This window comes from Nannobrachium achirus (genome assembly GCF_963921795.1).
Source record: "Nannobrachium achirus genome assembly, chromosome: 15".
NCBI classification, from domain to species: Eukaryota; Metazoa; Chordata; class Actinopteri; order Myctophiformes; family Myctophidae; genus Nannobrachium; species Nannobrachium achirus.
In genome coordinates, this window is record NC_137822.1 from 45,247,253 (window position 1) to 45,261,909 (window position 14,657).

The 14,657-nt window shown below is 43.6% G+C and overlaps 1 pseudogene across 1 annotated transcript; it reads right to left on the reverse strand.

Annotated features, from left to right (window-relative positions):
- Positions 1 to 966: 966 nt before the first annotated feature.
- LOC308299897 lies at positions 967 to 11,412 on the reverse strand (annotated as a pseudogene). The gene is made up of 5 exons: positions 11,360 to 11,412; positions 6,720 to 8,373; positions 4,360 to 4,403; positions 1,716 to 2,636; positions 967 to 1,478 (listed from the first exon to the last, which is right to left on the reverse strand). The product of its transcript is annotated as an uncharacterized misc_RNA (transcript).
- Positions 11,413 to 14,657: the final 3,245 nt, after the last annotated feature.

Consider the following 14,657-nt stretch of genomic DNA (forward strand, 5'->3'; position numbering starts at 1 on the left):
TAAGCAGTTGTCCATCGTAGTTCCCTGGAGTGATGCAGTCCCTTCTTATGGAAGATTTTCCATTTTTTCTATAATAAATAAATATAAATGTTACATTGGTACATTTACAGTACAAATGTAACACAGTGTATTGCACAAATAATAAAATACCAGGTGCTGGACAGAAGAACAGAACAAAATGATCTGCACACTGGATAATCTCCACACGAACATTTATTGTAAATCCACTAAATAACAATATTGTATTGACATTGTTTCAAACATCAAAATCTTCCTCACAAGCAAATCCCAGACATGCAAAATATGCCAGCACAATTCCCTATAAGATGAACACCAAAATACATTAATCATTGTGAAAACTCACTGTACCCCAAAATCACAAAATCACGTAACACATTCCTACAGTATGCCCACAGTACAACAGACCCTGAGTCGGCGCTGTACTCGCCCGCTGTTCCTCTACTGCAAATATCTTCTCCAAAAATAGCTGATCTTCAAGGTCACAACGTGTTGCGAGCGATGTTGTTGTGAGCTTGTAGATCGGCTATGTCCAGTGAATGTTCCCCCAGTATATGAATGCTAGGGTTAACGTGTGCATTGAGAAAACTAGTCAAGGTGTGCACACTACACAGTCATAGGGAACATTGTATGACATTACATGAAATCAATCTATCACATTAATGAACATACATGTTGAGTTGAAAGATGATAAAAATTATATATATATATATATATATATATATATATATATATATATATATATATATATATATATATATATATATATATATATGTGTGTGTGTGTGTGTGTGTGTGTGTGTGTGTGTGTGTGTGTGTGTGTGTATATATATGTTTTTTTTAAATTGTTTTATTCCAGATGGGGACCCAAATCCATCCGGAATCAATGGGGGTTAAAATGAAAACAAATCTTTTCATGTAAGGGTGAGGATTGGTCTAATCATGAATCTAACCTGTGTGATTGACAAGAGAGATGATCAGAGGAGCAGAGTTTTTGCCATCATCATTAAGACGTGGACTGAGGTATGGATATAGTTTCTCAGTGAAGGTGCAGCCAGTGAAAGAGTAGAGATGAACTCTGGCCTCCACATCATAAAAGGAGACCAGACCCTCCTCATAATCCACAAACACTCCCACTTTTTGGAAACACTCCCACTTTTCCTGTCCTCCTCCCACAGGGAGGAGGACAGGAGGTTCAGCATTGGCCTCATACTCATTTCCATTCCACAACCCTATAGTCCAGTAACCTTTTTTGGGGGTCAGTGTGATTTTCCCTTCCTGTTGATGGACTCTCTGGCCACTCCTAAAGTCCAGCCAGTCTTCCCTTTAACCTGAACCTCATAGTAAAACCTTCCTGAGGAGAAGCTTTGTTTTCCTAAGACATTGACACATGCAGAGAATCTCTCTTCGTTGTCTGGGAGATTCTTCTTTACTTTTCCATGACACACTTGTTTTCCAACCTCAGACAGGACGAGTTTGCAGTGTGCTTTATCAGGGTCCAGAGTCACATCCACTGCATATTGCTGGATCCTCCTCAGCTCAGCATCACGCAGGTTCCTCTCCATCTCGTCACTGAGTGTCTTCTCCAGCTGAGCCACAGCTCTCCTCACTGTCCCAACATATGAAGACCGAGGGACATTGATCTTTGTCCAGTCCTTGGTGGGTGGAGGGGTGTTGATGGATGTGATGTTCTGGAGGAGTTGGAGGTGGTCTTCAGTGTCTGAGAGCTGCTTCAGCTCAGAGCTTCTCTTCTCTAACTCAGTGATTTCCTGTTGCAGCTCTTCAATGAAGCCTTCAGCCTGTTTCTCTGTTGTCTTCTGCTTCCCTTCAATCACATCAATGAGTTCAGCCTGGCTTCTCTGAATACAGCTGATCATAGCAGTGAAGACCTGCACACTGTCTGCTATCTCTCTGTCTGCATCTTTCTTACTGAGATCTACTGAGCGTTGGACCTCCTGAATCTTCACTCGTCTATCTTGGATCATCTGCTGAACTTCAGCCTCTGTCTTTCCCAGCTCAGCCTTCTTTTCTTCATATGCTTCTTCCAGAGATACAGTTTGGTGTAACTTGTGGTCTGACTCAGTGCAGAACTGACAAACACACACAAGGTCAGTCTTACAGAACATCTCCAGAGGTCTGTCATGTTTCTGACACAGAATGTCTTCCAGGTTCTTTACAGGGTCGATTAGTTTGTGTCGTTTTAACCGAGTGACTCTGTGGTGAGGCTCCAGGTGAGTCTCACTGTAGGAGATCAGACACACCAGGCAGGACTTCAGGGCTTTGAGTTTGGTCTCAGTACAGACGTCACAGGAGACTTTATCTGGTTCAGCAGGTTCTTGGTTTGTGTTGGAAGTTTGTCTCAGCTGCTTTGAATTCCTGAACTGATCAGCCATCTCTGCAAGAACTTTATTAACAGAGAATTCCGGCCTTGTATAGAATGTTTTGTTGCACAGTGGACACTGACACACATCACTACTATCCCAGTAATGTGTGATGCAGGTGTTGCAGTAGTTGTGTCCACATGGAGTGCTGATTGGATCCATGAACACATCCAGGCAGATAGAACACAGGAACTGCTCTTCAGAATGGAGACCGCTGGCAGACGCCATTTCCACACACTGAAAATAAAAGTGCACAGAATGTAGTTTTGGATGTTACTTAGTTCTCACACCTATATAGTTAACACCAGAGATGATGTGTTTGCTCCAGTCCGTCTGTGTGTCTGTGTTTCTGTAAGGTAAACTCTGCCATGGAAGAACCAACATCTCACCTACAATAAAGGTTTCCCTTAATACCTTGGATCATACCTTACACATTATATCTGCAGTCATGTGATCAGTCAGAGTTTTCATATTCCATTCTGATTGGCTATTATTAACTTCCAACATTTGTGGGTCCGGGATAGCCAACCTGGCCTGGCGGAGACCTGCGTTCCGAACAGGTTACTTTTCTAGTTTTCTAGTAAAATCTGAATGATACATCTTGATCACATGACTTCAGAGATAATAGCCCTATGTTTGTCTATGCCTTACCCTTTATGCCCAAACTTCTTTGCCTTTGTTTTTTTTTTTTTTTTTTTCCGTTTCTTTTTCTTTACCATTTTCAAGAATATTTAAAAATACTGCAAATAGCCCATTTACATCGACATGTTATCACCTTGTAACCTCGCCTCACCAGCCTTTCTGGGGGAAAGCCTGGTATTCGTTTACTAAACAGGTTGGTTGATCCGGTCTAGACCGGATGATATCTTATGTCATTTTGTATTCAAAACGGACTACACTTTGGCCGGAACTACCGACCGGAATCAGTTTGATCCCAGTTAGCGCATGCGCAAAACCAGGTTAAAACAGATTCCGGTCGGTAGTTCCGGCCAAATTGTAGTCTGTTTTGAATACAAAATGACGTAGGACGTCATCCGCTCCCGACCGAATCAAAAGCCCGAAATTGGAAGCGATCCCTGCAGGCTAATCACCTTGTAGATGGGCTATTTGAACGATTTAAAAAAAAATGGATAAGGGATAAGGCACTGGTGAAAATCGGGCCCAATGTGTACGGATGTGTTTGAGTTTTGAACAAAATAGCAGGAAGTGTGTTTTGAAGGGAATATTGTGAAAATCTATATCTGGCATCAAATGGCAGGAACCTCAATAGGGAGTTGCATCATGCATGATCCAAGAGGAGAATTATATATAGGTAATTATAAAGGTCTTAAAAGTCCTTCAATTGTCATTTCACTGTCATCTGGGGAGTTATAGGCCAAAAACATAAAGGGCTGTTCTAGCGCCACCATAAGGCCGATTTCAGAAATGTGTGGCTGTGGTTCTTCCTTGGCCTACTGGGAGTGTGCATGTTAAGTTTATCACCGATCAGTACAAAGGTGGCAAAGATTAGCTGCACGCACGCACGCACGCACGTACGCACACACGCACACACGCACACACACTCTTGGTTTACATAGGTTGTGGGGACATTACATAGACTTCCATTCATTTCCTGTGGCCTTACCCTAACCTCTATCCCTAAACCTAACCGTTGTGGGGACCTACTATTTGGTCCCCACAATGTCTATTTCTCCAATTTCTCCATACTTGTGGGGACATTGGTCCCCACAAAGTAATAAAAACCTGTCCCCCCCCACCCACACACACACACACACACACACACACACACACACACACACACACACACACACACACACACACACACACACACACACACACACACACACACACACACACACACACACACACACACACACACACACAGTTTCTCTGTTAACTTTCGTTTCTCTAGAACTGCGTCACTCAGAAACTCCTTGTGCTGCAGCTGTTAACCCTTTACTGACACCACCAGAGCTGGATGAACTGTTAACCTTTTACTGACACCTGGTGGATGAACAACAAATCAGAATGTACACGTATTATGAGCTGCTGTAAGGCTTGAATTTCCCCTCGGGGATCAATAAAGTAGGCCTACCTACCTACCTACCTACATAACCACTTGAACCCTATGTGTGTGGGTGGTGGTGGTGGTATGTGTGTGTGGGGGTTTGTATGCCAACAGTTCTTTGATTAAAAAAAATAAAGAAAAACTACGTATGTTGCTATATCGGTGGATCTCAATATTTGTCTTGTCAAGGACCCCCAAAATGATATTTGGCCGAGGACCCCCTTCTCAAAATATTTTGTCCCAGGGTCCCCCAGAAGCAATGTCTCTCGACATGTATGTTTAAGAATGAATTTCCACCCAACTGTAAACTGTGATGTGGCAATAAAGTTCATTCTGAAATACAGAAGGCTGCAGAGTGAGGATAGACCTCTGGGGACCCCTGTTGGTCAGTGAAGGCTATTGTCTGTCACAGTGTGAGGTGATTTAAACTATACAAATGGATCCTAGAGGCATGAAACCCAAGTGACTTCCATAGGGAATGAATTGGATGATCTCCTCTCCCCTCATTCCCCAAGGAGAGTGACAGGGCATATGGCTTTAAGCCTTACAGGTCTAGAACTGAGTTATGGGGGTCCTTGAAGGCAGCAAAAAAAAAAAAGAATATTGAATAACCACTATACTAGTGGACTCAAAATATGACATTGTGTCTAATCCACTCCGAGTTACAGACTTGATTTGACACTTTAATGAAATTGAATTGGATCCATTGGAACAAATGTTATTTATTTTTTATCTTTTTCCTTTTCCTGCAAAAGTAACACTTTTGGACAAGGTTTCTAGCTGACAGTGATACATTTATTTTATGACGGTGGCCCCACTTATGTTGGTCTCACAAAAACTAACTGTCCTTCTGGCTTATGGGATCTATTTATATACTACTGACACTGACTAGCCAATCACAAAGCTCCTGTCCCTCCGGCTGATGGGATGCACGATGGCAGAGAGTTGATACAAAATGTACTCTACATCAAAATGATACAATATGTCCAAAGCCGTTCCTTTTATTATTATTCTAAAACACATGTTAAAATAGTGAAAATAGCAGATCTACAAGCTCACTATGTCTTGAATCGCAAGGCGTTGAGTGATTGTAGATCTGCTATTTTCACAGCTTCTGTATGACTCTAGTGTGATGAAGTAGGGCAGTGATACTCAAACTCAGGCCCACGGGCCAGTTCCGGCCCATGTTCAGCTATTTGATTATCCCTGGAGTCGGGCATTCATTTATGGAGAAAAAAAGGTTACACTTGAAGATACGAGGTTTCTGCCAGACAGAGACAATATAATGAATAAATAAATAGAATATCTACTGCACAAACAATCAATACAATACCAGCTGCTGGACAGAAGAACAGGTTAAAGACAGGGGAAAAGAAATGTCTGCACACTTGATAATCTCCCATGAATATTTATTGTAAATCCACCAAATACCAATGCATTGTATTGTCATTGTTTCAAACATCAAAACTCTTATATATAAATCAATGTGACAACATACCGTACCCCAGGACCCCCAAATCACAAGTCTAAACCTTAAACAGTCCTGAGTTGGCACCCTCCTTGATGCGCTCATTTTTTCCCCCTCTACACAAAATCTCTCAAAAATAGCAGATCTAAAAGCTCACATTGTGTCGCAATGCAATGTGTTGTGAGCTTGCAGATCTGCTATTTCCGGTGAATGTTCCAACAGGATATTGATGCTAGGGTTCAAGTGGTTAATGTCTGCATTCAAGGAGTAACAAACATATGAACATTATGTACAATAGCTGATCATTTATTTTGAAGAATCACATTGTCCCTCTTCTATGATTCATAACATCAAACTGTACATGAAAGAGACAATAACATAACATAATCATTGCAGAATCACTGCATTCCTATTTGCAATTAAACATTCTAGTATTAGAAGTAGAACCTGATAGATATATCATATTGCAAATTAATGAACACAAATGTTGAGTTTAAATTGAACCTGAATACTATCAAATTAAATATATAATCAAGTCCTTGTACTGGAGAAAAATATAGACAATTCTACAGTCAAACAGACCAGAAGCTAAATACTTTGATTGTAAATCAAACAAGTAAGATGAAGGTCTGGTGTTTCAGGAGAATACATCTGATAGAAACAACAGTTAACTTGCTTGACTGATAATAACCCTAAACCTGGAGGCCTAAATAACCCATCCATGCACACATCTGTGCTTTAAATGAAAACCAACCCTTTCATGTAAAGTTGAGTCTAATCTAACCAGGGTGATTGACAGGAGAGATGATCAGAGGCGTGGAGTTGCCTTTCTTATTAAAATGTGGACTGAAGTATGGATAAAGTTTCTCAGTGAAGGAGCAGCCAGTGAAAGAGTAGAGATTAACTCTGGCCTCCACATCATAAAAGGAGACCAGACCCTCCTCATAGTCCACAAACACTCCCACTTTCTGGACCTTCTCTCTTACAGGGAGGAGGACATCAAGGCCAGCAAGGCCAGCACGAGCCTTGTACTCATTTCCATTCTCCAACCCTAGAGTCCAGTAACCATTGTTGGGGTTCGCTGGGAGAGTTCCCTTCCTGTTGATGGACTCTCTGACCACTCCTAAATCCCATCCAGTCTTCCCTTTAACCTCAACCTCATAGTAAAACCTTCCAGAAGAGAAGCTTTGTTTTCCTAAGACATCGACACATGGAGAGAATCTCTCTTTGTTGTCTGGGAGATTCTTCTTCATGTTGCCATGACTAACTTGTTTTCCATCCTCAGACAGGATGAGTTTGCAGTGTGCTGTATCAGGGTCCAGAGTCACATCCACTGCATATTGCTGGATCCTCCTAAGCTCAGCATCACGCAGGTTCTTCTCCATCTCTTGACTGAGTGTCTTCTCCAGCTGAGCCACAGCTGTCCTCACAGTCCCCACATATGAAGACTGAGGGACATTGACATTTGTCCAGTCCTTGGTTGGTGGAGGGGTGTTGATGGATGTGATGTTCTGGAGGAGGTGGAGGTGGTCTTCGGTGTGTGAGAGCTGCTTCAGCTCAGAGCTTCTCTTATTTAATTCAATGATTTCCTGTTGCAGCTCTTTGACGAAGCCTTCAGCCTGTTTCTCTGTTGTTTTCTGCTTCTTTTCAATCACATCAATGAGCTCAGCCTGGCTTCTCTCAATACAGCTTATCAGAGCAGTGAAGACCTGCACACTGTCTGCTATCTCTCTGTCTGCATCTTTCTTACTGAGATCTACTGAGTGTTGGACCTGCTGAATCTTCACTTGTCTCTCCTGGATCATCTTCTGAACTTCTGCCTCCGTCTTTCCCAGCTCAGCCTTCTTTTCTTCATAAGCCTCTTCCAGAGATACAATCGGATGTAACTTGTGGTCTATCTGAGTGCAGAACTGACAAACACAAACAAGGTCAGTCTTACAGAACAGCTCCAGAGGTCTGTCATGTTCCTGACACATAAAGTCTTCCAGGTTCTTTACAGGGTCGATTAGTTTGTGTCGTTTTAACCCAGTGACTCTGTGGTGAGGCTCCAGGTGAGTCTCACAGTAGGAGGTCAGACACACCAGGCAGGACTTCAGGGCTTTGAGTTTGGTCTCAGTACAGACGTCACAGGAGACTTCATCTGGTTCAGCAGGTTCCTGGTTTGTGTTGGAAGTTTGTCTCAGCTGCTTTGACTTCCTGAACTGATCAGCCATCTCTGCAAGAACTTTATTAACAGAGAATTCTGGTCTATTATTGAAGGTTTTGTTGCACAGTGGACACTGACACACATCACTACTGTCCCAGTAATGTGTGATGCAGGTGTTGCAGTAGTTGTGTCCACATGGAGTGGTGATTGGATCAGTGAACACATCCAGACAGATAGAACACAGGAACTGCTCTTCAGACAGGAGACTGCTGGCAGACGCCATTTCCACACACTGAAAATAAAAGTTGACTAATTTTAGTTTACTGTAGTTACTTATCACACCTATATAGTTAACAACAGAGATGATGTTTTTGCCCCTCTTTGTCTGTGTGTCTGTTTCTGTAAGCAGCTAATCTGGGCCAAATTAACACAATACATAATTGGGCAAGTTGGTGTAAACTAATCTGGGCCAAATAAACCCAAATCATATTTGGGCCAGTTAATAAAAGACTATATATGGGCAAAATGGACCAAACCACAATCAGTCCACATGTGGCATGACATCATGTAAACAGCGCCGTCATTGCCAGACCTGGCCCACATCCGGTTCACATGCCACTTGCCGATGCCAGCAGTAAGCCAAAACATTAGCCACAATCGGGCCAAACGTGCCTGCTATGTGGGTTATACCTTATTATATCTGCAGTCATGTGATCTGTTAGAGTTTTCATATTCCATTCTGATTGGCCATTATTAACACTGTTAATTTGTGGGTCCGGGATAGCCAACCTGGCCTGGCGGAGACCTGCGTTCCGAGCAGGTCACTTTTCTAGTTGTGAATCTGATCTGGGTCATATTAAATGGAGAGCTAGAAAATAGAGCACCTCTGAGCGTATTTCTTGGCATGGAATATGACAAATCTGAGTGATACAGTACATCTTGATCACATGACTTAATGTGCACTATTTTCATCTGTGCCTTAGGGTCGATCCATACCGTTATAAGGAGCCTAACTAATTTCGGTTCGGCACTAGGCGAACCCAAATATGGTTCGCATCCCCCGGTTCGGGGGGGCGTCAACCGACTAAATTCGGCTCTACGGTGCTGACGAAATGTTGTGACCTCCCGACTTAATTTCGGTACTCAGCGGTGTCTTCTCATTCATTCATCCCGGCTTCACGTTCATATTCTCGGCTGTGAATCCAAGGAAACAGCCGTCGTCGTCGTACGGGTGGGAGACACGCCGACTTCCAAATGCTTGTGTGGCCGTGTATTGGGCATCAGAGAGCGGATACATATTCAGCTGGCTCTCGCTCTGACTGGAGACGAAGAGTGGTGGTTTCACAACGATCAGTACAAAGGTGGCAAAGATTAGCTGCTCTCACACACACACACACACACACACACACACACACACACACACACACACACACACACACACACACACACACACACACACACACACACACACACACACACACACACACACACACACACACACACACGCGCGCGCGCCTTTGCTGCGTGTATCGCTGCTAACACGTCGCCGACCGTTTTAAAGAGAAAAGAAGAGCTTAAACACAACTTTGCTAATTGCTAGTGTTCCGTGTTGATATGTTTTCCTTTTCCACAACGAGTTGTGACTACGTGATGACATGCATGCAGCAAGGGAGGCGGCACGTCTATAATGTGAGCTTGTAGATTAAATGTTTTTGACAGAGCTCGAGCCGAGCGTTTGTGAGTGAGAGAGAGAGAAGAGACCCCGCTGGTGCTGCTGCCTGCTGGAGCTGCTACTCACTGGACCTCCAGTCATTCAGTGTGCAGCGCGAGGGCCAGTCAGATATGTATCCGCCCTGCAACGGACCTGCCACGGACCTCCAATATTTACAAGCGACTTGGGCACTAGCCGTTAAGAAAGTATGGATGAACTCCCCCCGAACCTAAATAATTTCGGGTCGGGGCGTCCTCCCGAACCGAAATTAGTTAGGCTCCTTATAACGGTATGAAACGACCCTTACCCTTTATGCCAAACTGATTTACATCGACACGTTGTGAGCTGGTAGATCGGCTAATAAAAATAGGGATAAGGCATAAGGTACTGCCGAAAATAGGGCTCAACGTTAGCCCCTTACGTTTCTGAATTTACCTTTTTTTATATTTTGATGGCGGTAAATACAGTCACTTGCTCCTCCGTTGGGTCTCTCTGATACGCAACGCTACCACTGTCTGGTCTCGAACGAATACAGCGTCGCTCAGATGTTGTTGAGATTCTTTAAAGATACCCAGAACTGCACTAGGAGAGCGCGGAAACGTGTGCGAAGCGGCGCCAATCGCTGATGCCGTTAAGTATTTTTAATCTATTTGTGAATATTTTACTGCTTTTTCCAAACTGTCTCTCGCTTCCTTTAACGTCACATGTCCCGCCTCCCCACGGCGTCTTTTGGCTAGCTGGTAGTGGCAGCCTGTCTCTGATAGATCAGAGGCAGGAACGTAGCCAACCACACCGCGCGGAGGAGGGATATGTGACGTAACGAGGAAGCGAGATACAGTTTGGAAAAAGCTGCTAAATTTTCACAGATAAATTAATGATACTTAACGGCATCGCCGATTTGCACCGCTTCGCACACGTTTCCGCGCTCTCCTAGTGCAGTTCTGGGTATCTTTAAAGAATCTCAACAACATCTGAGCGACGCTCTGTTCGTCCGAGACCAGACAGTGGTAGCGTTGCGTATCAGAGAGACCCAACGGAGGAGCAAGGGACCCCATTCACCGACGTCAAAATACAAAAAGAGGTTGATTTTGGGGTCCCGAGAGGGGCTAGGCTCAACGTGTACTGTAGCATAAAGTGTGTTGAGGAAAAGAAAAAATCAATCCACTCTGGCACAAATGGCAGGGGCCAGGGTACAAGAGTTATAGACCTACTGTAGGCTAGAAACATGAAGGGCTGTTATAGCGCCACCATAAGGCCAATTTCAGAAATGTGTGGCTGTGGTTCTTCCTTGGCCTACTGGGAGTGTGCATGTAAAGTTTCACACCGATCAGTACAAAGGTGGCAAAGATTAGCTGCACGCACGCACGCACACGCGCACACACACACACACACACACACACACACACACACACACACACACAGCAGAGCGTCTCACCAGCCACCGACTAGCTCTGCCACAGACATTGTTGTTGACACACATTATTCACTGGTCTTCATGGAAACCCTAACGTTTGTTCTCTGTTAATGCATAGCCTAATACATCATCATGCTCTATACAGGTACTTACCAGTGTTGAAGTTGTCAGTATGTGTGTAAAACGTCGTGTTGACAGAGTGTTGTTCTATCACGCTGCCTCCAAACTAGTTTCTCTGTTAACTTTCGTTTCCTTAGAACTGCGTCACTCAGAAACTGCTGCAGCTGTTAACCCTTTACTGACACCACCAGAGCTGGATCAACTGTTAGCCCTTTACTGACACCTGGTGGATGAGTAACAACTCAGCATGTACGCCTACACATGATAACCACTTGAAGCCTGTGTGTGTGTGTGTGTGTGTGTGTGTGTGTGTGTGTGTGTGTGTGTGTGTGTGTGTGTGTGTGTGTGTGTGTGTGTGTGTGTGTGTGTGTGTGTGTGTTTTTGATTGATTGAAGAATGTATTAGAAGTTTGCAATAGAAAAAAGTACAGTTTCATGACAGTACAAATCACTGGTACAAGGTCAACTAAAAGGAGATCCTAGAAAGCCGAGGCTTATTTCCACAGGAACCACACTTTAAGTATCTCATATAAATCTCACAGTGTGTGTGTGTGTGTGTGTGTGTGTGTGTGTGTGTGTGTGTGTGTGTGTGTGTGTGTGTGTGTGTGTGTGTGTGTGTGTGTGTGTGTGAAAAATCTCTTGACCAAAAATAACAAATCTACAAGCATGCAGATCTGCTATTTTCGGTGACTGTGGTTAATGTGCGCATTGAGAAAACAATCCAAGGATTATACAGTCATATGAACATTGTATGACATTAGGTTTGTTACAACGAATATTAACACATTTTTTTTATTTGAAATGACAGTTGACTGACAAACCTGTATGAACCTCTACCATAGACACGTTTAAAATCTAACCTGTGTGATTGACAGCAGAGATGATCAGAGGAGCAGAGTTTTCCCCGGCTGATGGGATGCAGGATGGCAGAGAGTCGATAAAGAATGTACCGTACATCAAAATGATACAATATAAATATTGTTGGGTTGAGACCTTGTATGTCCAAAACCGTTCCTTTTATTATTATTATTCTAAAACACATGTTGAAATAGTGAAAATAGCAGATCTACAATATCTAATAATGTCTACTGTGCAAACAAACAATAAAATACCAGCTTCTGGACAGAAGAATAGGTTAACATACTCTGCCAAACTGTTTCCCAAACAGTGAGCTGGGACCGATTTGTGGGTCGCGAGTCATACTTTTTTCTTTCTATTATGTTGACTAGAAGCTCGGCCGCCCTTCGGGCGGCCGAGCGTCTAGTCGGCGCCCTGGCCAACTCGGGAACAATGTAAATAGGGGATGAATGCCACGCCCTTTAATGCAAACCCCATTATACCTGTTGTCATAGGATCTGTTTTGACCATCTGTTTGCTTGTGTCCATTTATGCCCATATATGGGGATATATGTCTGTCTATGTCCATTTTATGTCCATATGGAGATCTCTGTAGGAGCCGTTTTGACCATCTGTTTGCCTGTGTCCATTTATGCCCATATATAGAGTTATCTGTCTATCTGCGTCCATTTTATGCCCATATATGGAGATCTCTGTAGGACCTGTATTGACCATCTGTTTGCCTGTGTCCATTTATGCTCATATATGGAGATATCTGTGTCTGTCTGCATCCATTTTATGCCCATATATGGAGATCTCTGTATCTGTTTGTCTGTGTCCCTTTATGACCATTATGGAGATCTCTGTATCTGTCTGTGCCTCCGACTGTGTTGCATACACAGTGCTGGTTCCCCCTTTAATGCAAATCCCATTATACCTGTTGTCATAGGACCCGTTTTGACCATCTGTTTGCCTGTGTGTATATGGAGATATCTGTATCTATCTTTTTGCGTCCATTTATGCCCATATATGGAGATCTTTGACCAACTGTTTGCCTGTGTCCATTTATGCCCATACTGTATATGGAGATATCCGTATCTGTCTGTCTGCATCCATTTTATGCCCATATATGGAGATCTATGCAGACACAGTGCCGGTTCAGGAAAACCCTGATGTCAGACATCAGAATCCGAACCTTTCGTGCTGGTTCCAGAAAATCGCGTATCGGATCGGGTCGAGGCCGGGCACTGCACTACCTGCTGCAGCGGGGAACGCGCGTGCCGAATTTGAAATAGGGAATGAATGCCCCACCCTTTAATGCAAACCCCATTATACCTGTTTATATGCGTCAATTTCTTTTGTCCATTTTATGCCCATATGCCCATATGCGATTCCGAACATTTTGCGCCGGTTTTGGAAAACCGCATGTCCATTTTATGCCCATATGCCCATATATGAAGATCTCTGTATCTGTCTGTGTCCCTTTTATGCCCATTATACTCTAGCATGTATGCCCATATATGGAGATCTCTGAATCTGCCCATATATAGAGATCTCTGTATCAGTCTGTGTCCCTTTTATGCCCATATACGGAGATATCTGTCGGGTCGAGGCAAGTGAGAGCAAGTGAGAGCCTTCGTAACTCACCCCTTACTTTACTTACAGAGCGCCCCCGGAGTTCCCTAGCCCCTGGGCTCCTTATTCCCCTTTATTATTTAATTTTAGCGTGAGAGGGAACTGCCCGGGCTTATCAACATTATTCACCTGGTTCTCTTAAAGGCACAGCCCGCTAATTCCCCTGAACCCAACCGCTCTGAAGAGCACCCTGAACTTTGCTCACCTCGAAGTGAGAGGAAGAAAGACTTTAGTTTATGCCACACTCAGAGAGATTTTTTGTTGACTCATCTAGTGTATGTGATGTCAGAGCCTTTTATGAAGTGATGTCACAATGAGTCAGCGCTTGCTCCGGAAGAGCCCGATGTCAGTCATCTCCGCATACGGAGATTCCAAACCTTTCGTGCCGGATCCGAAAAACTGTGTATCGGGTCGGGTCGAGGCCTAGCTAAGAACGTAGGCAAAGGTCTGAGCTGCCTGTGTGCGAAATTTGGAGTCTGTAGCACCAACCATGTGCTGTCAGGGCTCATCCATGCGATTCGTGCCAATTCGGATTCGGCGTCCATTGGCTTCAATTAGTAGTCAGGACTCCACATATGGAGATTTCGAACCTTTCGCGTTGGTTCCGGAAAACCGCATATCAGGTCGGGTCGAGGCCTAGATAAGAACGTAGGCAAAGGTCTGAGCTGTCTCTGTGCGAAATTTGGAGTCTGTAGAACCAACCATGTGCTGTCAGGGCTCATCCATGCGATTTGGCCCAATTCGGCCTCGGCTTCAATTAGTAGTCACGATTTCAAAAGATTCTCACATTAAATGTGAGAATCTTTTGAAACATTTTTTTTAAATAATTTCATTAATAAAATTAAAACCAATATAAGAAA